The sequence below is a fragment of the Papio anubis genome, chromosome 3 (assembly GCF_008728515.1).
Source record: "Papio anubis isolate 15944 chromosome 3, Panubis1.0, whole genome shotgun sequence".
NCBI lineage: Eukaryota > Metazoa > Chordata > Mammalia > Primates > Cercopithecidae > Papio > Papio anubis.
In genome coordinates, this window is record NC_044978.1 from 60,811,376 (window position 1) to 60,838,059 (window position 26,684).

Sequence of the window (26,684 nt, forward strand, 5' to 3'; positions counted from 1 at the left end):
TCTGTTGCACAGGCTGGAGTGCAGTGGCACAATCTTGGCTCACTGCAACCTCTGCCTCCCGGGCTCAAGCAATTCTCCTGCCTCAGTCTCCTGAGTAGCTGGGATTACAGATACGTGCTACCCCACCTGGCTAATTTTTGTATTTTTAGTAGAGATGGGGTTTCACCTGTTGGTCAGGCTTGTCTCGAACTCCTGACCTCATGATCCACCCGCCTCAGCTTCCCAAAGTGTTGTGATTACAGGCATGAGCCACCGTGCCCGACCCCAGCTTTGTTCTTTTTGCTCAGGGTTGCTTTGGCTATTCTGGTTCTTTATTGGTTCCATGAACATTTTAAGATTGTTTTTTCTAATTCTGTGTAAAACAACATTTGTATTTTGGTAGAGATTTCATCGAATCTGTAGTTTGCTTTGGGAAGTATGGTCATTTCAATGATATTAATTATTCTGATTTATGAGCATGGGATGACTTTTTATTTGTTTGTGTCCTCTTCAAGTTCTTTCATCAGTGTTTTGTAGTTTTCCTTGTAGAGATCTTTCACCTTGGTTAAATTTATTCCTAGAATTTTTTTTTTTTTTGTAGCTATTGTAAATGAGATTGCTTTCTTGATTTCCTTCTCCCCTGGTTCATTATTAGTGTACAGAAATGCTACTGAGTTCTGTATCCTGCAATTTTACTGTATGTGTTGATCAAATCTAGGAGTTCTTTTGGTGAAATCTTTAGGTTTTTCTAGATATAAGATCATATCATTGGCAAAGAAGGACAATTTGACTTCCTCTTTTCCAATTTGGATCCCTTTTATTTCTTTCTCTTGCCTGATTGTTCTGGCAACTATCTTGAATAGGAGTGGTGAAAGTGAGCATCCTTGTCTTGTTCCAGATCTTAGAGGAAAGACTTTCAGCTTTTCCCCACTCAGTATGATGTTAGCTGTGGGTTTGTCATATGTGGTCTTTATTATTTCGAGGTGTGTTCTTTCTTTCTTTCTTTTTTTTTTTTTTTGAGACAGAGTCTTGCTCTGTCACCAGGCTGGAGTGTGGAGTGCAGTGGTACAATCTCGGCTCACTGCAACCTCCCGCTCCCAGGTTCAAGGGGTTCTCCCGCCTCAGCCTCCTGAGTAGCTGGGACTACAGGTGCATGCCACCACGCCCAGCTACTTTTTTTTTTTTTTTTTTTTTTTTATTTTTTGTAGAGATGGGGTTTCACCATGTTGGCCAGATGGTCTTGATCTCTTGACCTCGTGATCTGCCCACCTCAGCCTCCAAAAGTGCTGGGATTACAGGCGTGAACCACTGTGCCCGGCCTTGAGGTATGTTCTTTCTATGCCTAGTTAAGTTTTACTATGAAAGGATGTTGAATTTTATCAAATGCCTTTTCTGCATCTGTTAAGATAATCATATGGTTTTTGTCCTTCATTATTTTGATGTGATGTGTGATGTTTATTAATGTTGAACCATCCTTGTGTCTCTGGTATAACTCCCACTTAATCATGTTGCATTACCTTTTGATCTGTTGTTGGATTCTGTTTGCTAGTATTTTGTTGAGGATTTTTGTGTCTATGTTAATCAAGGATATTGGATGGTAGTTTTCTTTTTCTGTTGTGTTGTCTGGTTTTGGTATCAGGGTAACACTGGCCTCATAGAATGAGTTAGGGAGAGTTCCTTTGTCTTTAATTTTTTGGAATAGTTTCAGGAGGACTGGTATTAGCTCTTCTTTATACGTTTGGTAGGAATAGCTATGAATCCAACCAGTCCTGAGCTTTTCTTTACTGGGAGACTTTTTATTACTGATTCAACTTTGCTATTCAAAATTGGTCTATTCAAGTTTCCTATTTCCTCCTGATTCAATCTTGGTGGGGTGTATGTTTTCAGAAATTTATCCATTTCCTCTAGGCTTTCCAGTTTGTTCATGTATGGTTGTTGATAAAAGTCTCTGATGATCTTTTGTATTTCTATGGTATCATTTGTAGAGTTGTAATGTCTCCTTTATTTCTAAATTTGTTTATTTGGGTTTTCAGCTAGCGGTTTATCAATTTTGTTTACGTTTTTTTAAAAAACAACTTTCTGTTTCATTGATCCTTTGTATTTTTTTCTTTCTTTATTTTTTTATTTTTATTTTTTATTTTATTTTATTTTTTTTGAGACAGAGTCTCGCTCTGTTGCCCAGGCTGGAGTGCAGTGGTGTGATCTAGGCTCACTGCAAACTCCGCCTCCCGGGTTCATGCCATTCTCCTGCCTCAGCCTCCCGAGTAGCTAGGACTACAGGCACCCACCACCACACCCGGCTAATTGTTTTTTGTTTTTTGGTTTTTTTTTTGTATTTTTAGTAGAGACGGGGTTTCACCATGTTAGGCAGGATGGTCTCAATCTCCTGACCTCATGATCTGCCCACCTCGGCCTCCCAAAGTGCTGGGATTACAGGCGTGAGTCACTGCACCCGGCCTTGTGTTTTTTTCGTTTAGACTATGTTTTGTTTAGTTCTGCTCTGATCTTTATTATTCTTTTGCTAATTTTGAGTTTCATATGTTCTTGCTTTTCTAGTTACTTGAGATGTCTCTTTAGGTTGTTTATTTGAAATCTTTCTTTTTTTTTTTTTTCTTTGAGATGGGGTCTCACTCTGTCACCCAGGCTGGAGTGCAGTAGTGCAACCTTGGCTCACTGCAACCTCTGTCTCCCAGGATCAAGCAATCCTCCCACCTCAGCCTCCAGACTAGCTGAGACTGCAGGTATGTGACACCATGCCTGGCTAATTTTTGTATATTTTGGTAGAGACGGGGTTTCACTACACTGCCCGGGTCTCGAACTCCTGAGCTCAGGTGATCCACCCACCTCAGCCTTCCAAAGTGCTGGGATTACAGGCATGAGCCACTGCACCTGGTCCTGATTTTTTTTTTTTTTTTTTTTTTTTTTAAGCAGAGTCTCACTCTCTTGTGCAGGCTGAAGTACGGTGCAGTGGCATGATCTCAGGTCACTGCAACCTCTGCCTCCTGAGCTCAAGCAATACTCCCACCCCAGCCTCTTGGATAGCTGGGACTCAAGTGTGCACCACCACACCCAGCTAATTTTTTGTGTGTTTTGTAGAGACATGGTTTCACCATGTTGCCCATGCTGGTCTCAAACTCCTAGGCTCATGCAATCTGCCCATCTCAGCCTCCCAAAGTGCTGGGATTACAGACATGAGCCACTGAGTCCAGCCTCAATTTTTTTGATTTAGGTGATTTTTGCTATAAACTTCCTACTTAGCATTGCTTTTGCTGTATCCCAAAGATTTTAATATGGTGTGTTTCTATTTTCATTTGTTTCAAGAATATTTTTTATTTCCATCTTACTTTCTTTGTTGAGTTAATGGTTGTTCAGGACTGTGTTGTTTAATTTCCATGTATTTTTATAGTTTCCAAAGTTCCCCTTGGTATTGATTTCTAGTCTTATTCCACTGTAGTCTGAGAAGAGAGTTGATAAAAATTTTGATTTTTAAAAATGTTGAGCCTTGTTTTGTGGCCTAATATATGGTCTATCCTGAAAAACATTCCGTGTGCTGATGAGAAGGATGTATATTCTGTAGTTGTTGGATGAAATGTTCTGTAAATATCTGTTGGGTTCATTTGGTTTAAAGTGCAGATTAAATCCACTGCTTCTTTGTTGATTTTTCCATCTAGATGATCTATCTCATGCTGAGAGTGGGGTGTTGAACTCCCCCACTATTGTTTCATTGGAATGTTTTTCCTCTCTTTAGATCTAGTAATATTTGCTTTTCAAATCTGGGTGCTCCAGTGCTGAGTGCATATGTTTTTAGAATTGTTATTTCCTTTTTTTGGATTGGTCTCTTTATGACTGTATAGTGACTTTCTTTGGTTTTGTTTGTTTGTTTGTTTACTGTTTTTAACTTAAAGTTTGTTTTATCTGATATAAGTATAGCTACTCCTGCTTGCTTTTGGTTTTCATTTGTGTAATATATTTTTCCATTTCTTTAAGTTTATATGTGTCTTGGCAGATAAAGTGTATTTCTTGTAGGCAGCATATAATTGGATATTGTTTCTTTATCCATTCAACTAGTTTATACATTTTAAGTGGAGAACTTACATTAAGGTTATTACTCGGCCGGGCGCGGTGGCTCAAGCCTGTAATCCCAGCACTTTGGGAGGCCGAGACGGGCGGATCACGAGGTCAGGAGATCGAGACCATCCTGGCTAACACGGTGAAACCCCGTCTCTACTAAAAATACAAAAAAACTAGCCAGGTGAGGTGGCGGGCGCCTGTAGTCCCAGCTACTCGGGAGGCTGAGGCAGGAGAATGGCATAAACCTGGGAGACAGAGCTTGCAGTGAGCTGAGATCCGGCCACTGTACTCCAGCCTGGGTGACAGAGCGAGACTCCGTCTCAAAAAAAAAAAAAAAAAAAAAAAAAAGTTATTACTGATATATGAAGTTTTGAATGGCATCTGAGAAGTGTTCAGCTGCCAACAGTGTTCAGCTGCCAACAGTGGCTGGACAGGGCGATCTCTAGGCCGTTGGACAGCATGCTTGAGAACTGGGGGACAGGACCAGGATAGTGGACTTCAGGCCCTCTGGTAGTGTGTTCAAGCACTGGTTGTAATAGGTAAAGGCAGGTGGTCCCCAGGCTGCTGGCAGAATGCTCAGGTAGGGGCAGTGGTGGCTGTGCTGTTGGCCTGACTCTGAGGAGGTTGGGGCCACTCTCAGTGAGACCAGTTTAGGAAGGCAGCTATGGGATGTCCAGTTCTGTCACCTTTTGGTCCAACAACAGACTGTGGCAGAGGAGGAAGTAAGATTTATCCTTGGTGTGTGTAAAAGTGCCATCCTCTTCTCTTCTTTGACAATCCTCTGGGGGCTGAGTGCTCCAAATGGTGCCATGTGGCAGTTGCTTGGGGCTCAGAAGCCTGTGGGACTCAGTGTGAGTGTTCTTTCTAAAGTAGTGCCTCTACACAATCTCTAAGAAGCTCTGTATGTTAGTCTGGAGGCCCAAGAGGGTCAAGGCGCTTTCCTGTGGCTAGGAACGTAGAAGTCCATGGTGGGAATGTGGAGCCCTGGGGGTCATTCACTTACCCTTTCCCTGTTTATGGGAGGTTTTCTCAGCTTCCAGCTGATCTTGGACCAGTAGGTTGCCCCGCTTCCCTCTCCTTCTTTGCTTTTGATGCTTCCTACCACTTTCCCGTTGAATTCTAGTGTTTTCTCTTAGATGATCTATTTGAAGTGTGAATATCTACTTGTCATTTTTTGTCCTCTCCACAGAAGAGGTGTGTACTAGCTGCATTTAGTCAACCATCTTAGGTTTCTTCCACTGGTTCCTTGGTGGGTTGCTGACATCAATTGCCAGAAAAACTTTTCCTCTTCCCCAGGGCCTTACTGAAGAATTGTTCTACTAAAAAAAAAAGTGGGGGGGAGGGGGACTATGTTATTTAAAAAATGTCGGTTCCATAAAAGTCACAGACAGGCTGCAGGACTGTTCTATATTAAAATAGTAAATGGACATGACAACTAAGTACAATACTTTAGGTTAGACTTGATCCTGTTCTTGAAGGGGGAAAAATGTCATAACAGATACTGCTTTAATTGACAAAATTTGCATATGAATTCCAGAGTAGATACAAAGTATTTTATTAGGGTTAAATTTACTAAAGTTGATAACTATTCTGTGGTTAAGAAGAGAATAGCCCTATTTTTAGGAAAAAAGAGATATTTAGAAGGGCATAATGATTCATCCAATTTATTTTCAAATGGTATAGAAAAAAATTCTGTGTGTGTGTGTATACATATATATGTGCATACACATACACATATGTATTTATAATAAAAAGGAGAAAGAGATCAAACAAAAAAGCAAGTAGGATAAAGTATTAACAATAGGTGAATCTGGATAAAGGATATACAGGCATTCCTTATACTAGTCACACTTTCAACTTTTCTGTAAACTGGAAATTATTTACAAATAAAAGTAAAAAATAAAACAAAACAAAACATGTTCCATCCTTTCTCTGTTGCCTGAGGATGTTTATTAGACCCTTCATAGCCTGGCTCTGGCTCCTTTCTGGCTGCACCTGCTACCATTTCCTTTCTCACTCTCCAATAAGCAACCCAACGCTTCCCATTCCCCAGAGTACACCTCTCTGCCTTTGCACCTCTAGTTTCTTACATCTGGAATGGTGTTCAGCTTCCTTCCTGCTCAGCAAATCCTCATTTCCTGAAGGCTCAGCTCAAAATGATCTCTTCCTTGAAGTTCTCTGAAAAATCTTTTAGAAAGTTTTAAGCAAAGTTGAGGTGCTCAGAAAACTAGAGAGAGAAACACAATATGCTTTGTTTTATCAGAAATGTGCAAAATAAAAGGTCTGGAAAGAATTGGGTAATTTCATCTTACAACTGTGTTTTAACTTTTAAAAATTCCTGCATCATTCAGTACAGTTTCAAAGTCTTCATTCTACATGGAACTTCTATTTGAATCTTTCTACTATATTATAGTAAGTTATTTTATTTTATTTATTTATTTTTTTGAGACAGAGTCCCACTCTGTTGCCCAGGCTGGAGTGCAGTGGTTCGATCTTGGCTCACTGCAATCTCCACCTCCTGAGTTCAAGCAATTCTCCTGCCTCAGGCTCCAGAGTAGCTGGGATTACAGGCACCTGCCACCACACTCCTCTAATTTTTGTATTTTTAGTGGGGACGGGGTTTTGCCATGTTGGCCAGGCTGGTTTTGAATACCTGACCTCAGATGATCTACCCGTCTTGGCCTCCCACAGTGCTGGGATTATAGGCATGAGCCACCATAACCAACCTACAGTAAGTTATTATTATTATTATTTGAGACGGAGTCTCACTCTGTTGCCAGACTAGAGTGCAGTGGTGCAATCTCGGCTCACTGCAACCTCCACCTCCCGTGTTCAAGCGATTCTCCTGCCTCAGCCTCCCAAGTAGCTGGGACTACAGACGTGCGCCACCATGCCCAGTTAATTTTTGTATTTTTAGTAGAAACGGGGTTTCACCATATTGGCCAGGATGGTCTTGATCTCTTGACCTTGTGATCCACCTACCTTGGCCTCCCAAAGTGCTAGGATTACAGGTGTGAGCCACCGTGCCCAGCCTAATAAATTATTTTATATTACAACAACAATTTGTATATCTTATAAGATACCATGCTGTATCATAATTATTTCTTCAGGTATCAGTTTCACCAATCACAACGTGGAATAAGAAAAATCTGATTTATCTTTAAATCTCTTCCAACACTTTGCAAATGCCTAGCATGTAGTGGGCGCTAAGCAAATTCAATGATCATTATATAAAACAACCTAATTACCAAATGTGATTTAAACATGCATGTACATACAACTCTCAAGTTTAACATCACTATTATCCTAGCAAACAAATGGGAAACGCTTAACAAAAATGTTTTCACTGGATTTATTCTTCTCGTGGGCAGTCTAATAAATAGAGTCCACTTTTTTCCAGTCCTTCTCAGGCAAAAAGACGTGTAATATATGGGTAAATAAATGATTATAGACTGCAGTACAGTCTATAATCATTTATACAGAGTGAAACCTTTTAACTACAAATTTACATAGAGCCAAATCTAGTTAGGGTCAGAATTTGAAAATCCCACCAGACTCAAAGCAATTTGTAAGTAACAAAATTCCATTCAAATTGATTTGTCTCTGATTTCTTAGACTATGTTTTAAAAATACTTTTGTCTATACATGAATCAGTCTCTGAACAAACATCAGTATCTCTGTACCTTTGTTATGGCTAGGTTTGTCAGATGAGTGTGTGTATTAGAGTTATCTAGAGGGACAGAACTAATGGAATAGAACTATCTGTACAAAGGGGAGTTAACTCACATGGTCACAAGGTCCCACAATAGGCCGTGTGCAGGCTGAGGAGCAAGGAGAGCCAGTCTGAGTTCCAAAACTGAAGAACTTGGAGTTTGAGGCATGGAATCGTCCAACACAGGAGAAAGATGTTGGCTGCGAGGCTAGGCCAGTCTCACTTCACATTTTTTCTACCTGCTTTTTATTTTAGCTGCACTGGCAGCTGATTCGATTGCACTCACCCAGATTAAGGTTAGGTCTCTCTTTCCCAGCCCACTGACTCAAATGTTAATGTCCTTTGGCAACATTCTCAGAGACACATCCAGTATCAATACTTTGTATCCTTCAATTCGATCACGTTGACACTGAGTATTAACCATCACAGTGTGTGTGTTCATCTGCCTTTTGGTTTAAAAAATAAGTAACTTTATACTTTGAACTCATGAGGACAATTATATTTGTACAGATTTAAACAAACACTATTGTGTACTAGATTTTCTAGAAAATAAAACAATTCCTTCTAGGATTTAAATTAGAATCAAAAATCAAAGTCAATTTGTGCTTTCATGCTCTACGAACCATTGAAAATGACACATGCACAACTTTCCCAAATCTAATTTAAATCTTAGCTAAGAATATTCTAGCATATCAGTTGTTTCCTGGAATTTTAATATTTGAAGAGGTGGAAAGAAATGTTTTCTTTCTTTATTTAAGGGTAGAGTTAAATAACAATTAAGAATTTTATTTTTTATAACAAAGCTGCAATGTTTTGAGTACTATTATGTTTTAGCGCAATGTGAAGTCTACAGATTCTTATATTAACTTAGTGATCTCAGACTTTTTACAAATGAAAGTATAAAGTTTAATTCCATTGGATTCTAATACTCCCCTTTGTGTTATAATTGTTCTATTTTTTTTTTTTTTTGACACGGAGTTTCGCTCTTGTTGCCCAGGCTGGAGTGCAGCCGCACTTGGCTCACCACAACCTCTGCCTCCTGGGTTCAAGCGAGTCTCCTGCCTCAGCCTCCCGAGTAGCTGGGATTACAGGCATGCGCCACCACACCCGGCTAATTTTGTATTTTTAGTAGAGATGGGGTTTCTGCATGTTAGTTAGGCTGGTCTCGAACTCCCAACCTCAGGTGATCCGCCTGCCTCAGCCTCTCAAAGTGCTGGGATTACAGGGGTGAGCCACCGTGCTTGGCCAATTGTTCTATTTTTTTCAGTAGAGCTAGTTATTTTTTGTGTATGTGTAAGACAGGGTATTGTTCTGTTGCTCAGGCTGGAGTGCAGTATCACAATCACAGCTCACTGCAGCCTTGATCTCCCATGCTCAAGCCATCTTCCTGCTTCAGCTTCCTCAGTAGCTGGGACTACAGGCATGTGCCACCACACCTGCCTAATTTTTTATATTTTTTGTAGAGATGGTGTCTTGCTATGTTCCCCAGGCTTGTCTTAGATTCCTGAGCTCAAACAATCCTTCCACCTAAGCCTCCCGAAGTGCTGGAATTATAAGCAAATTATAAGCCACCATGCCCGGGCTAGCTAGTTCTTTTTACAATGTAAAATGTAAAAATCAAGTATATACTGCGACCAGAATTCTTGATTTGCAGAGCTCAGTTAGGGACTGATAAGGACATGCTGCTGACTCAAAAGGTTGAGAAGCTTGCATTTGATGATGCTGAGTAAAACCTAACTTCCTGAGTTCCAGTAATTGCCCACAACACATTATTTTTTCTCCTCTTTTTTTATTTCACCTTTGCCTCATATATTACATACAACTGTGAGAATTAGAGGTGTCTTACCTGGAAAAGAAGATAATTAGAGCAAATATAATTGTCATGGGCTAACTCTTGCAGATCACAGCTCAAGAAGTCAGAAGCCATAGGTGAAATTATAGGGATAACACCAGCTCAAGATGTAAAGAATTTCCAACATAAACAGCTACTGCATGACAGAATGAGCTGCTATGGGAGAATACAACATCCAATCAAGGCAAGTAGTCAAGGAAGAGTAGGTAACCATCTGCAAGAGGATTTCAACACTGGACAAGACAATCCTATAGTAAGTCAAAGTTTAAGACCCTATAATTATGTGATATTGGAGATTTAATGTTTACAATATTATTCTCATTCCATCTGGTTCCTAGTACTAAGTCTTTGCTTTTTGTTTGTTTGTTTTTCTTTTGGAGACAGGGTCTCACTCTGTCACCTAGGCTGGAATGCAGTGGCATGATCTTGGCTCACTGCAGCCTCAACCTCCCAGGCTCAAGCAGTCCTCCCACATCAACACCCCAAGTAGCTGGGACTACATCCATATGCCACCATGCCTGTTTAATTTTTGTATTTTTTGTAGAGACGGGGTTTCACCATGTTGCCCAAGCTGGTCGCGAACTTCTGAGCTCAGGTAATCCACTCACCTCAGCCTCCCAAAGTGCTGGGATTTTAGGCATGAGCCACTGCACCTGCCCTGCTGGTACTAAGTCTTCCCTGACTTTTCGTCAGTAAAGGTCAAAGTCACTGGAAATGGTCACTGCACCTAACCTAAGTGTCAATTTCCTGATCTATAGAGTAGAGGGTTTGACGAATTCATCTCTAGAATTCTGTCTACTTCTAGCCAGCCAGACTCTTCACTGATATGAAGTCACCACTGTGTATCTACCTTACTAACCTTTTTTAGTTAACATGTAGGAAATGTAATAAATGCCTGACATTTTTCAACAACATTTATAACCTTTGGGGATCAGTTCATTTTCAGCAATTCAATTTTAGTCATTTTGATTGCTTTTGTCAGAGGGGAAAAATAATGTCACGTAATTAAAATGATAAATAACCTCCCAAATAATGTATGTTTATTAGTCTTATGACAGAACCTCCAGCTATATTTTGTTAGAACTAAATTAAAAACAGCACATAACTTGCAGCTCTTGCAAGTTTTCACAATTTAAAAATTGAAGATGTGTTGCAAGCAGAGTTCATTAATTATAGAGCTCAATGATTATATTTGATAAAATATCCTCTGATCTACAATTACAGACTGATGAGAACATGCTGTTGATTCAAAAAGATTGGAAAATCGCATGTATCACTTGCAGACTCCTGGGACCAGCGTACTCTATACCACTCAGGTATAGAGATGCATCTTCTAGAAGTGCCAATTGCCCTACTCTCTGGGACCGAACTAACTAATACTCAACCTCTGAGGTTCTTAACACCTTATGTATTCAATCTGTGGTATTCTTAACACCTCACCTCTGAGACAGTCAACATTGTGTCAGGTGTTGAAGCCTAAGCCTCTGAAGCCAATGTTATGCTAAGCTGTACAGGAACTGAAACTACAACCCCTGGCTCAAGAACAACCTAAGCAGTGGCCTGTGCAGAAACTCCTGCAGGAACACCCCTTCCTCAGGTCTAGTGAGCCAAGTCCTTGCAGCAGGAGGGCCAGTAATCACACCCATTCCTATTGAGTTATTTTTTTTAATCAGTTAATGCTTAAACATAAGTCCACCTCAGTCATCAATCTCTTTGCATGATTTTCCCCACAGCTCCTGGATGAGCCCTCTGTTCCCCCTCTCTTGCCCAAGGCTTCCACATGCCTTCTGGAACCATTGCTTTGTATTCAGCAAACTCCCTTATGTCATCACTGTTCTCTCAACCATCCCTTCACCTTTTTCCTCCAACACGAACCTGAGTTTTTCCTGAGGACATTGCTTCTCCTGTAGTCCTCTAACGTGGTGACTGTCTGCTCTCTCACATCGGGTGGAGAAGGGCTTTGGTGTCCCATTTTTCCCCATTGTCATTTCCAGGTCCCTTGTCTTTGCACTCTCTCATCTGAGTCAGTGTGGAGCTATCTGATAAGGCCTCCTTTCTCCCTGCTGGTAGCTGTCATCTCTGGGTCTCCCATTTACTCTTTCGGACTGCTCCCCCCAAATCCAAACTCAGCCAATCGCTGCAGTAATTTCAAAATGCAAAGTTGACATACATGATAATCTGGCCTCTGAATCGCAACTTTCGTATCTCCAATGACCTTTAGCTTCTCTCCATCCTAGCTACCCACTCTCAGGGTCACATTTGGACCTTGTCATCATCTACAACAGATCTATTGCCAAAACCACCAATTCAAGCATCCTGCTTTTTGACCACACCTGTTTCTCCTTTGCCATTCCACCCACCATGACTATTTTGTGTCCAAATTTAGATTTTTAGCCCAGTGACCCCTTCTACTTTCTACCAATTCATCAGGTCTCTTCTTTTATCCCTTTGTCCCTTATCCAGCTAAAATTCCATGTGCTATAGTTTCCGTAACAGTTTGTACACTGTCTCCCCCACCACAGAGTCTTTGCCCATGGCAGTCTCTCAACCTATAATGGTTTTGTTCATCACTTTCCTGGTTAATTCCTATTCATTATTTAGACCAATGCTGGTCAGTAGAACTTCTGCAGTGATGCAAGTGTTATATGCCTGTGCTGTCCAATTCTGTAGGCACTAGCCACATGTGACTATCGAGCATTTGATGTGGCTAGTGTGACTGAGAAACTGAATTAGAAACTGAATTTTAGGGTTTTGTTTTTTGTTTTTTGTTTTTTGTTTTTTTGTTTGTTTTTGAGACAGAGTCTCACTCTGTTGCCTGGGCTGGAGTGAAGTGGCGCTATCTGCAACCTCCTCCTAGGTTCAAGCGATTCCCCTGCCTCAGCCTCCCAAGTAGCTGGGATTACAGGTGTGTGCCATCATGCCCGGCTAATTTTTGTATTTTTAGTAGAGACGGGGTGTCACCATGTTGGCCAGGATGGTCTCGATCTCCTGACCTCGTGATCCACCCGCCTCAGCCTCCCAAAGTGCTAGGATTACAGGTGTGAGCCACCGTGCCCGGCCTGAATTTTAGTTTTATTTAATTTTAATTAATCTAAATAACTACATACAGTGGCTGCTATTTTTGTCAGTGCGGCTTTGCTCTCACTCAAACTGACCTTCCTTAGGACAGCCTTCCCTAACTCCCCATGTGATTTCAGGGTCCTCTGTTATATTGCCATGGCTTTATCCTTGCCTTCACAGCACCTATCTTAGTTCGTGATTATATACTCATTGTGGGATTGTTTGACTGTGTCTGATTGCTTACCATTGTATCCCAGCATCCATCACAGTTCCTGACATACCGTAAATATTTTTCAATAAATGAATGAATGGATGGACATTGTGAGAGCAACAGGAGGGGATGCAGATTAAAATAGCTGTGAAGAATCTTCAGTGGACAATCCTCATGATCCAAAGAAGAATGACTGCACTACTGGAGTTAGAGGTGCCACTAACGAGTCAGTTGAGCAACCTAATTCCAGGACCACTTGGCCAGCATTGGTGCCAGTGGGTGCAAGGACCGTTAATACTGACTCACAGGCCAAAGGCAAGCTCCTTGTCCTCCAACTATAAGCATCATCTTATTATTCACGTTCCATCAGGTTATCATTAGTCAGATTTCAACTGTCAAAACAATATCCTCCTCCAGCAGAGCTATGAGCCTGATAATTTATTCTGATATACTTTTGCTGCTACCAATTTTTTGTAACTTAAAAAAAATACTGGGATACTATATTTGAAAGTAAAGCACATTATTTCAACACCTGATTTACTCAATTTAACATATGGCTTATATCTTAAATGTGTTTTTAAAAGATTATATATTCTCAAATTGATAGAATTATAATTTCCCCCATTTAAGGGTTACATAATTAAACATAGGCATGTAGTTTTTGTGGAAACAGATACAACATGATCTAGAACATTGTAAAATATTCCTGCTCAGAAAAAAGTAGATAAAATTCAAAAAGGTCCTTCCACATATAACACTTCCATTTTTTCAGTAACAAGTTTGAGAATTCCTTACTAATATCAACAATTTTTAAGGACTCTCCCATTTATAGTAATTGTACTTTCAGTATTCAGTTAAATGAGAAAACACATAATGATAAAAGCTTCTATAAACCCAGGAATGTTCTGAAACTTATAGCCATTAATCAGCACGTACTTACGTATTCTTAAAAATAAGAATACAAATATATTTGCAATATAAACAATGTTTGTAGTGGAAACACTCATTTGCTCCATTACCCCAACCTCCCCACCATGCTCTCCAGCTTGTTTCTGTTATAGATTTGGTGGTTCGGTATCTCAGAAACTGATCCAATATTTAGAGTAGAAAATGGACTTACTGAAAGGGGACAGTCTTAGGCAAAATGCAAACATATATACATATATGTGTTTGCCAGGTGTATTTATTATATATATGTTGCATATTATATGTACTCTTGACAAGGGAATCATAGAACTTGGAGATATTCCAAAGTTTATCTGGGCTATTTCCTATAATGCAATAGAATAGTATCTAGATCATTCATAACAGAAATAGCTGAATGATTTAGGCGCATTCAGCAATGAAAGAATGTTATGATTTTATAGGAGCTTTAACACAGGAGAAAAAGTGTTTTCCCTATAATTATGATTATTGCCATTAATATCTCCAAGGTTTTTGGTTTTCACTCTACTACCTGTAGGTGTGTGGAGGAGTGCAAAAAATCTAGTCCATGTCTATTCTGCAACAGAACAGCCTATCAGATCATTTCCCAGTTAGAAGCACCTGCCTTTCACTGATTCAAATCATACTTTAGCCCTGGGGCATTCACTTATGGCATTTTTTTTGTGATGATGGTTTATATCAACTTGGGTTTTGCAGTAAATGCCCGTCATTCTTAAAACTTCCTCCCCCACCTTATCTAGTTATGATAAGCACAACATCAGTGATTCATGAGAACATAACCCTGAAAACCTCCCCATTTTAGAAACTGCCTTAGTTTTGCAAAGTATTTTATAGAAATACTATGTTCATATTTTAATAGAAATATAATCTAGACAAAACCAAAAAGCAAACTTCTTTCTAGGTAAACTTCCCTGTGAGGACTCTGCTATATTTTCCTCCTCTGTAGTTAAGTTTCCTATATCTTTGAGCTTTAGTTCTAGAGTTTCAGATTTTGTAAGGCATTTTAAAAGAATCATCGAATAATAGCTGCTGCTCTAGGACCAGGTTTACTTAGATTGTCCTGACTCTGAACTTCTGAATCCTATGTGCACCTCCTTAATTATGTAAACCCATGACCCTCTGGTCTCTACCTCAAGTTCCTTTCTGCTCCTAGCCCTCTACAAACAAGTCTTTTTATTCCCTTTGTCCCAAAAGAAAATCACTCTAGTTTTGAAGACTCGTACTTTGCTGATCAACTTCTTTACCTTTTCATCCTCCAAGACACATAGTGGTAATTTGATTAGTAGCAACCTGCCCAGGATAGCAAAATGCGTGTCCACTTTAATTTCTGTACAGTCAGCTTACATGGTATTATGCCTCAGGGAGAGCTCTAAGCTACACTTGACTTTAGATTCCCTTGTTAATTCAACAATTAAGACTAATCTGTTACATATTACAACTTATAAAAGACTATTTCCAACATTTTTTTTTTTCCAGACAGGGTCTTGTTCTGTTGCCCAGGCTGGAATGCAGTGGTACAATCATAGCTCACCTCTGCCTTGAAGTCCTAGGCTCAAGCAATCCTCCTGTCTCAGCTTCCTGAGTAGTTAGGACTACAGGTGTGCACCGCCATGTTGCCTGATCTGGCCTCAAACTCCTGGGCTCAAGCCATCCTCCTGCCTGGTCTGTGTTAGGATTACAAGTGTTGGGATTACAAGTGTGAGCCACCATGCTCAGCTATTTCTAAGACTATTATGGCACAATGGGTACTCAATAAATATTTGTTGAAAGAATGAATGAATCAACTTATAGTCTTAGATGGAAAAGCCAAAGGATCAGATCTCTTTTCGGTAACCACAGTGCTGGATTGGCGAATGCTGCCTTCTATTTGAAATCGTGTAAAATTCTTCTTTCAGATATAAATTAAAATCAAAGACAACCTCTGAATGCCATCCCATGAAGCAATCTGCTATTGTGATATCAGGTGTGGCTTCTACCACCACAACCACTGTCAATCTAATTTTTTTTTTTTTTTTTAAGATTCTGTCACCCAGAATGGAGTGCAGTGGTGTGCTTTTGGCTCACTGCAGCCTCCGCCTCCTGGGTTCAAGCAACTCTCCTGCCTCAGCTTCCCGAGTAGCTGGGACTATGCCACCATGCCCATGCCACCACACCTGGCTAATTTTTGGATTTTTAGTAGAGATGGGGTTTTACCATGTTGGTCAGGCTGGTCTCAAACTCCTGGCCTCAAGTGATCTGCCCACCTTGGCCTCCCAAAATGTTGGGATTACAGGCGTGAGCCACTATGCCCGGCCTTCATCCTACATTTCTCTACTCTTCTTCTGTCTCCTCTTATCAAAATCTGAACTGATCCAGAAATCTTCCAGTCCTTGGTGTGCGTGTGCACATACACACACACACACACACACACACACATGTACGTATTTTCTTGATCATAGTCCTAATGAAAAACATGTGGAGCATAGCAAGAAATTCCTTCTTATTCTATGAATAGCAATTCAAGGGATGGTTTCCAAAGAATTATTAAAACACACGCAAGAATTCACATTATACTCCAGTGGGTAGTAACAAATTGAAAACGTTATCAATGCTTTATAATGTGGGGAAAACCCTGAGTATATAACAGTCTTGGGCAGTGAAAAAGAAATAACCCAGATTCCACAATTTGAACTGCTGACCTTTTTCTGTAGCTGACCAATATTTTTCACCTCACTTAGTTTACTAATTTATGATTTTCTTACGCTAAATTTTGCATCCCTTTGGTATAAAGTGCCAGCGTACCTAGAAAATATTTTTGCATTTTACCTGCTAGTTAAAATATACCCTCACATAGTTTGTGTCTTTGAAAATAATTTAGTACCCTATGATTAATACACCAGACTCATATAAATATAAATAGACATAAATACACACATATATATGTTTTGTCTTACTATAATCCATCTGAGGTTAACTGAGAAAATCCCCATATAACAAACATATGTACAAGTCCCAGCCAATGATCCATTCTAGGGAATGTTAAATAAACCAAATCTGGTTTGGCCAAAGAACTTAGATAGTCCCTTGGAGTTTTCTGCTACATCAGGTGTAACTGAATGTAAAATTTTCTATCTGGAATTTCAGGGGCAATTAAAACTCTTAATAATTCTTTTTCCTTTTGGCTGTACCTTTATTGGTTGGCAATGAATGACTTGGCTTCTGACCAGCATAGGAAAAAAAAATACTTTTTTCTCAGAAAACTTGTGATGACAGCTGTCATTTTCCAGCTCTCGGATGCCAATGGGAATTGACCCCAATAGTCATAAGCAATAAAGTTCTGTACAGAGAAAATCCTATTTAATGGAGGAGCATTTTCCATTAGGAAATTCCTTCTAATAACAAATAACTAGAAACTACTTTTTGTTCTCTTCACAGGGCCTAGTCCCATGACGGGCCCTCATTCCAGGCCCTACCACGGTGACATCTCTATTGTACCACCAGCTCCCCAAAGTGGTGACAGGAGCCCTGGGCCTGAGCTGCAGCAGTGACTCAGCATGCCCCAAATGTCTCCAAGTTTCCAAGGCCACCCCACAGTTGTATAGTAGCTCCAGTCAGGCTCCTGGGGAGGTCTGTCTGACCTCATTACCATGGAGCAAGACAGGATTTTGTAGAACATTCTTTCTTCAGTCTCTTTAAAGAGCACAAGCCAGGACACACACAGACTAGAAGCTGGTTTCTAGGAAATTTAACCTCTCAAAATATGGGCATCATTGAATGTCCCTGATATAGTCATTCTCCAGCTGCCACTGTATGAAAACAATACACACAAAAGATGAAAGACAACTTTGAATGACTAGCACTGGACTCAGGACTAATGATAAGAGTATTAAAGTCACACATCAGCCTACCCGAAGCAAAAATTTTCTTCTCTGAAAGAGTTGAGAAGTGTCACTGTCCAGTGAGGCATTTCCTTTCAAACTAAATCCAGTTAAGAAGCTGGGCTGCTGGCCATAACTCCTACAGAAACTAACATATACTTCTGTGCCTCTGACAGCCCGGCCCAGTGATGAGTACACAGTTGTAATTGAATTGCATTTGATGTTGTTTGCACTAACACAGCACCAGACTTCAGGACAAACCACAGCTCTGCAGAGCAGAGGTCTGGCCCACGCTCCCCCCACCCCACCCCCTGTGGCTTGGGTCTGCCCTTGTTGTTACGACCTGCCCGAGGTTTCATCAGCATCACCTCTGACTCATACTTCGCATTCAATAGCAAGATGAATTCGCCAGCAATGAGAGCCTGGAAGAGGGCCAGCCTGTTGGTACTAAAGCAGTGCTGGCCCCAACGCAGCTGGCTGGGCCAGACGTTGATGGGAAATGGCTGACAGCAGGATAAACAAGCAGCTCCCTTTTTGGTGAGCTTCAGAGGAAGCAGGTGGACAGAATCAAGGCTTCAGGTATGCTCTTCAGAGGCTCTGTGGAGTGGTGGGAGGCTGTAAAACAGCATGGGAGATGGTTGTGGTTCTCCCCCAAGAAAGGCACCGGCAGGGAGAAAGGCAGATTGGCAAACAGTGTGGGCCCACAGTGTGAGCCAGGGGAGAAGCCATCAGGGGACACATCAAGCCGTGAGAGGCAGCTGGTCAGGGACCCCTCAGTTCCCCCACCGTCCCACAGAGACATTGGGGGCAGTGTCTGTGCCTCCCTCCCTCACCACCCAAGCTGCTCCACAAGAAATTCTGAGCCCCACTGGGCAAGTGGAGGGAACCAAATGCCTCAAGGTGGAGAAGAGTGGAAGGTCTAACCAGCAGTACTGTGGAAGAGCAACACAGACAAAAGGTGTAGAATTAGCTGGGCAGGGTGTGTGAGTTCCTCCTGGTGCCTGCATGCCTGAGAGGACGTCATGCATTGAGCTTGGTTTAGGTTTTAAGGCAGTTTTGGTGTTTGAGGCTTATTTAGCACACATACGTCCAAGGTAGCGTCAGAAAGAATTATAAACTTCGTGTGACTTTTCAAAACAACCCAGTGAGCCCAGTGTTGGCAAATAGCAGTCAGCCGAGATAAGCGGCCATTCTAGGAGCAAAGGCCCTTGTGCCAGGAAAACAAGAACAAGCACGAGCGAGAAGCAGGGCAATGCAATCCACAAACACAATTCATGCTTTACAGCTGTGAGACAATGCTTCTTTTGCTTGGACCTCAGGCTCTGCAAACTGCAGCACAGAGGAGGGTAAGTGTGCAGTGGCCCCTAGAGAAGAGTGGTCAGTAACAAAATTGCACCCCACTTTACTTGCCCCTTTGTGTCCCTGGGTCACTGCCCGGCCTGTCCCAATCCTGCAACACGTGGAAAGCCAGCGTGTTCAGATGGAATAATAGGGGATGCGACCTAAAGAGATTACTAGTAAGATTTTCCAGAAAAAGAAAAATAACTATTTTTTAAGCATGAGCAGGGAGAAAGAAAGTTTCTTTGTTTCTAATTGGAAAGCTTTGCAAGCTATTGACTTATTGAGAAAAATGACAATTGGGTACACAGCTTTGACTTCTGGTGATTTCTGACACTTTCCTCAAAAGCCTAGCACTCCAAATTGAGGGCCCCAGGACTGGCTGTTTTACAGAAGCCCTTATGTATTGAGGTCTTGTATGAAGTGAACCCACGTAAGATGGGGAGGGGTGACAAATGTTGGCTCAACCTCAATCGTCGGATTATGGTTCAAGGTCATTTTCTTAGAGATAGTGAGTCTTCAGAAAACCTTTGAGTAAAGGCAAATGAAAGGCTTGGGTCTAAAAACAGGCTTCCAAAAGTGGAAATAGGACACAGGAAGTGGAGAGTTGGAAAACAAAACAAAACAGATGAGCTGGAATGAAAAGAGCAGAGAGAGAGTAGAAAGACGGGGAGAGACTCTCTAAGGAAAGCTGTGAAGGAAGAGGATTGTGGCCTCTTGGCTTTATTTTCAGTTAGTGCCTCACACAATTCATAAGGTGAGGCTCCCGCACATTCTGGCCTGTTCTCCCCAATTGTGGGGGTGGGGAGGTAAGTGAACTACACCCGGACTTCTTGCAGCTGTCATCTCAATATCAGGTATCTGCGAGGTGGGGAGAGAGGTGGGAGGATTGATAAGGGGTTGTATAATTACTGGGAACTCCAGCCAATGTAATACATGCTTATGTGGGCCTATGTAGTTAGGTTTCACCATCCCTACTGACTGTGCCAGACCCTGAACTAAATACTGGGGATGTCGAGATCAAGAAGGCATGATTCCTGCCCTTAGGAGTGCACCATCAAAGGAGGTGAGGAGTGCATTTCCTCAAAGGAGGAGACAGATGAGAAAACTAAACATTTTGATTCAGTATGTTTTGGGATGCAGGTAGGAACCAGGGCTGCAGGGCCAGGGAAAGGGGGCACCTCCCCCAAAGACAAAGGTTCTATCCTCAGTCCCACAGAACAGCTTACAAGACTCCTCCTCAGGTGCAGCTGGGTCGGAGGGTACAGCCATCTCCAGCTGTCTCCTACATCGCCTCTATTTTCTTACTGTCTCCTTCTAGTCTAGGTCTCTCCAATCCTATACACTTCGTTTCCAGCTCTGTTATGCCTTCAGGCTACTGGCTGAGCCTTTTTCTTTTACTGCTAAAGCATAGCATACATTTTCCTACATTTCCTCCCTACCCTCTCGTTTTTCACCCACCCCTTGATGTCAGGTTCCTCTCTGTACCGCTTTATCATAATCTCCCTCTTGAAGAAGAACCACCAGTGATTTCCTCATCACTAAATCCAGTGATCCTCACTGATGTTATTATACAGAGAGCTGACTGGCAACTATCACACTACAAGCTAAAACTCTCCCCTCTTTCAGCTTCCCAGGCCTGTCTGCCCTTGTTCGTCCCGCAGTTCTCCTGTGCTTTCTTCATTAGCACCAATTCCCTTTCCCATCTCATAAGTGGGGGTGTTCCCCAGTGAACAGCCGCAGGGAGCGCACCTTCATCCAGAGTACCAGCTCTTCTCCGTGCTGATGACACCCAAGTCTTTTTCTCTAGGTCTGATCCTTCACCTTATTTCCAGTCCAGAATTTCTAATCATGTACTGGTCAGGTTCACATTCATGGTCATCTGTGTCTCTCAGGGTTCCTAGCACAGTACATTACATAGATATGGACACAATAATATTTTTTATATATATATATATAAAAAATACAATAATATTAAGCTTAATGATGAGTGAACGAATGAACAGATAAAACATCCCAGTCTCCTTCAGAAACCCACTTTGTCACTTCTGCCTTTCTTTCCTGACCATGGTTTCCGGCCTGTTATCTTCCAAGAGACAGAAAATTTATTATTATTTTCCTAGAGGAGTCTCATCCCCAAAGCCCGGAAATGGGGCTTTGTATTATCCATCTAAAGATGAGTATTGTTGTCTTTCACCCCTCCATTCTCTTTTAAGTGCCTCGTTTTCTTTCTTGGTGAAATGGAATAAAAGTGATCAGCCCTTGTGACAAGTCATATTATTCATGGTAACATTGTTTTGTCTTGTAAGTGACTGACATTAGGACTCACATATGAACTGATTTATACCCCAACTTCAAAATGCCCTTTCTCACGATCTTTAACCCCAAAGCAACAGTAATAGCTGGACTAATAGCACTTGTAGTATGCCAGGCACTGTGCTGGGCTAAGTGCTTTACATGTATTATCTTTCCAAATCTTTTCCAAAACCTTATAAAGCAGAAACCATTTCCACAGAAGGAAACTGAGGCTTAGGGAAGTTGAAGTAACTGGCTCAAGGTAAGTGGTAGAGGCAGGGTTCAGGGAAACATGAGAACATCCCACTCTTAACCCCTTACCACACAGCCTCTTGTGTCTATTGGATTCAGTTACAGGGGGCTTGAGTTGGTTCACATCTACAAATAATTGAATGTCTGTTACCTGCTGAGAGCATTGGGGGATAAAAAGTTTAAAAAGATCAAGTCCGTGATCTCAAGGAGCTTACAGTCTAGAGGAAGAGAACCAACATGAGACTGATGCCTGTGCAGTGAAATGAGACTTTTGGATGAAAGGGTTACATTTACACAAAGCACGCACAGTTCAGTATTACATGTCCCTGCCCTTGAAGAAGATCCCAGCTGCTAGAGTTTTGACTATGCAGTGTTTCAGATTTAGTTTCCCCTCCTCTTTGATCAGGCTCCTCTGTCTTTCTAAAGCTCATACTATACATATAATTTCCATTCAAATTCAAAATCTTTCCAATTATTGTAGTGAATGCAATGTTATTCAAGGATTTTTTTTTCCTGAAAGAGCACCTATCTGACATGCATTTTTAATTTTATGTGCAATATGCAAATGTCATCACTGTAGTTGTTAACCGCAGTGCAGGATTGCAATTAACTATGGAGCTGTGCATTTTAGTTATATGCTAATGCTAATGAGATTTTCATAAAGCAAGTCCAATTACCAGCCCTATTTTTTAACTGCAAGAGCTAGTGCAAAGCAAAGGTGTTGACTTTCTTTAGAATAAATTACCCTTTGTCCTTGGCTCCTTCATCATATTCAATCATCCTAAAAAGTAACTCCTGCTACTTTGAATATTGTATCCTGCCTTGCTCTCCAGTACAATATTAATGGAGACTGTGCGCAAGATTGTTTAGAAACCAATTTACACTGCACAGGCAGTGGGAAAACTTCCTCCAAATGTAAACTGCTCCAACAGAGGAGCAGAGCTTTGAATACTCAAAGTAAACAGGACCTAGAGGAGACTGAAGACCCAGACAGTGAGTTAGCAAAAATAAATCACAACAGAGCATGTATGTGGTGTAACTTGCACAGAGGAAACAGAAGCAGTGAATGGGTATTTAAACTCAGATTTATGATCAGCTGTGTCACTAGTGGAAGACAACCACCTTAGCGGGATATTCATTCATTCATTCAAGAAACAAGTTATAGGGGCTTCTGTGTTCCAGACACTAAATTAGACACTGAAGGTTCAAATACGAATCATATAGGTGAGGAGAGACAGACTTTCATATTTTATTTCTGTACTAATTGATTCTTTTACAAAAAGAAAGTGTCTGTGAATTACTCGGGCAGTGAAAGAATGAATAAGCACAATGCCTGCCTTCAGTGAGCTTATAGTCAAGTAAAAGGATACAAATATGTAAAATAATTTTAAAAGGACACAAACATGTAAAATAAAGTATGACACATGAGGTATTTTTAGAGGGGGACAAAATGAAGGCAAAGATCAGTTTGGAGAAGGAAGGTGATGGGGGGAAAAGCTTCTTAAAAGATAAGGAGATTCTTGAGCTGAACCTTGAAGGTGGATAGGTATTAGCTAGAACAGGGTGAGAGGTCAGTCCAGAAAAGAACAACCTGAAGAAAGCACAGCAGTATGCAACAGCCCAGGTGACTGGAAGTGATCCAAGGTCCCTGGAAGCACAGGGTACGCAGCAGAGCCAAGATGAAAGGTAAAGTTGGAAAGGAGCCACTGAGAGGTTTTCAGCAGGAGAATAAACAATCAGACATGCCTCTTGGGCAGCAAAGTGGAACAAGGGTGAAAGGTGAGTCGGTGGGGGCAAGTAAATCACCACCCACAGGAACCACTTCTCTGTTCAACTCAGACCCTGAGACAAATGATCAGGTTATATTTCCCCTCAAGACGTTTCCTGTGCCACTATGGAAGGCTATGAAACAACAAAGTACTCTTTATTTTTAATATTTTTTTCCAGAAAGAAAATATGGGAGAGAGGGAAAAAAGCTTGATGATGTTGATACACAGTTTGAGTGTCTTTTTTACTCTGGATCAACTTTGAACCAAGATGAAAGAAGCATAGAAACAAAACCACAAAAGAAGAAAAGGCGAGAAAAATAAGGGGAGAGAAGATGATAAGAATAGTACCAGGCTGGGCTCAGGGTTTCACGTCTGTAATCCCAGCACTTTGGGAGGCCAAGGCGGGTGGGATCGCCTGAGGTCAGGAGTTCGAGACCAGCCTGGCCAACATGGTGAAACCCCTTCTCTACCAAAAATACAAAAATTAGCTGGGCGTGGTAATGCGCACATGTAATCTCAGCTACTTGGGAGGCTGAGGCAGGAGAATCGCTTGAACCTGGGAGGTGGAGGTTGCAGTGAGCAGAGATCGTGCCATTGCACTCCAGCCTGGGTGACAAGAGCAGAACTCCGTCTCAAAAAAAAAAAAAAAGTATCAAAAATGAAGTAGGATTAGGTCTGGGTAATCGGAGTACCTTTTCTCCTTTTCATACCAACCTGCCCCCAAACTCCTGCCACCTCTGCCTGGGAGAGGAAAGCCAGGAATTGGGAAAGGAAAGTGGAACAAGGGAATCTTCTGGAGGTGTCAATAGAAGCAGACGTCCATTCGAGGTAGAAGTACACAGAGTTCCACTTCGTTGTAACAAGGATGAAAGGTTAAAAGTCCCAGTACATAGGCAAATATATTTAGTGGTGGAAAGTTGAGGAGTTTCTATCAGATGTCTTCTGCTTTAATTGTGAAATATGAAGTAAAGTTATCTGCCCTGAGGGGAGAAGTGGGAATTCAAACAATGAAAAAGTTTGAGCAAATAGTGGGGTTCGTCTAGATTGGGGTTTTGCTAGATAATTTCAGTGAAAGGATCAAGGGTCAAGGGAATTTAGAATATAAGTAATCTGTTCTGATAGGAGGAAACTCACGACAAAAGTGGCTGGTGGATGGGCAGAAAGGAGAGAGGAGGAGTGATGGGAATAACAGAGTAAGCTGGAGGGAGGGGGATGTAGTTGGAGGGCAGTCATTTGTACTTGTTATCTCAGGGAGGATGTCCAGGTCTAGGGTGAAGCTGTGAGAATGGAAGTCAGAGATGGGGTATGGAAGCTCACTGCAAGATGAGGAGGTCAGAGAACTGAGTGCTCAGTGGTTAGATGGGTCAGATAGAAAGAATATGAAACAAATGCCAGGCTTCAATGACTGAGGAGGAGTGAGCAGAAAACCAAAAGAGAACAACATCATGGAAGGGCAGCAGGGTCTTGGCCTGATGACCTGGGCCTTCAGGGAGCAGGAATCCTGAGGCAGATGTTGGTGAGTTTTAACCTCATCCTCTCATCATTTTTCTTGCTGATAGAGCCTCCCTTCCCCATTAGGTCACATGTATGAGCTCATGACCCAACCCCAGCCAACAGGACTAGGGGGCAATAAGATAGGGGCTTCTGGAAAAGATTTTCCTCCTGGTTAGGAAATTGTAGGTGAGGAGAAATTGCACTTTCCACCTTTTGACATTATAGTAGGTTGAATAATTCCCCTGAGAGATATCAGGTGCTAATCCCTGGAACCTGTAAATGTTACCTTGTATGGAAAAAGGGTCTTTGCAGATATGATTAAGTTTAGGATCCTGAGATGGGGAGTATATCCTGAATTGTCCAGGTGGGCCCTAAATGCAGTCACAAAGTGACATTTTAAAAGAGGGGTAGAGGGAGATTTGATATAGACAGAGAGAAAACACACACACACACACACACACATACACGAGAAGGTAATGTGAAGGTAGAGTCAGAGATTGGAGTGATGTGGCCACAAGCCAAAGAATGTTGGCAGCTATCAGAATCTGGAAGAGGCAAGAAATAGATTATCCTCTAGAGCCTTCAGAGGGAGGATAGCCCTGCTGACACTTTGATGTCAGCCCAGTGACACATCAGACCTCTGGCTTCTAGGTCACACCAGACCTCTCTCACTGGCTTCTAGACCAGTGAGAGAATAAATTGTTGTTGTTTTAAGAACCAAGTTTGTGGTATTTGTTACAGAAGCCATAGGAAACTAATTCAGATGTAGCAGTGAGCGATGTGATGACTGCAGTGGCAGCAGCTATCTTGAAACCACGAGGACACAAACCTGAGGATAAAATTAAATTCAATATCCTGGAGAAGACAGAGTGGAAAGATGGAAAGACCTGTTGAATAAGCCACGTATCACTCAACCTTTTGACTTCTTATCATGTAAGATAATAAATGTCTTTATTGTTTATGGCTCTTCTGGTTGGATATTCTGTTACCTGCAGCCACGAGCATTCTAATTGATACAGGCCTATCCAAAAGGGTGGGAGAAGGCCGGGCGCGGTGGCTCAAGCCTGTAATCCCAGCACTTTGGGAGGCCGAGACGGGTGGATCACGAGGTCAGGAGATCGAGACCATCCTGGCTAACACAGTGAAACTCCGTCTCTACGAAAAATACAAAAAACTAGCCGGGCGAGGTTGTGGGCGCCTGTAGTCCCAGCTACTCGGGAGGCTGAGGCAGGAGAATGGCATAAACCCGGGAGGCGGAGCTTGCAGTGAGCTGAGATCCGGCCACTGCACTCCAGCCTGGGCAACAGAGCGAGACTCCGTCTCAAAAAAAAAAAAAAACAAAAGGGTAGGAGAGTCCTGGTTGGGAAGCAGCAGTGGGTACTAAGGAAGAAATGTGACCCACTTTCCAACACTGAGAAGGGTGCATAAAATGAAAAATGAGCAGCTCCCATTTGAGTTAGGAGCAGAACAGGTAACTTGGGGAGAGTAGAAGCTTAAGAAAATGGTTAGGGAAAAGATTGTAGGGATAGGGGCATTTGTTAATTACACAATAGGCCTTTTCAAAGGCAGTAAAAGCTTAGGAAGAGGAAGATAATTGGGAGGTATTCTGAGAAAATGATTATGTGAATCACGACACCGTATTGTTGTGATGAAATTACATAGAGTATATATATAATATAGGTAGAGTGGGGAATAAGGAGAGACTCGCACTTTGGTAGATTTAACCAGTCCCAGGGTTGCCAAGAAAACATTTCTACCAATGCCAGGACCAAAGTGGCTTTTAAACTTTAATGCTCATAAGGTTCATGGAGTTTGCTACAAATCTTAAACATTCCTAGGCCCCAGGACC

The 26,684-nt window shown here is 41.7% G+C and overlaps 1 long non-coding RNA gene across 1 annotated transcript; it reads left to right on the forward strand.

Moving 5' to 3' along the window:
- The first annotated feature begins 18,055 nt into the window (after positions 1-18,055).
- On the forward strand, positions 18,056-25,800 carry LOC108586088. Its single transcript, XR_001902869.3, has 2 exons — positions 18,056-18,266; positions 25,577-25,800. It is a non-coding gene; the product is annotated as an uncharacterized LOC108586088 (long non-coding RNA).
- Positions 25,801-26,684: the final 884 nt, after the last annotated feature.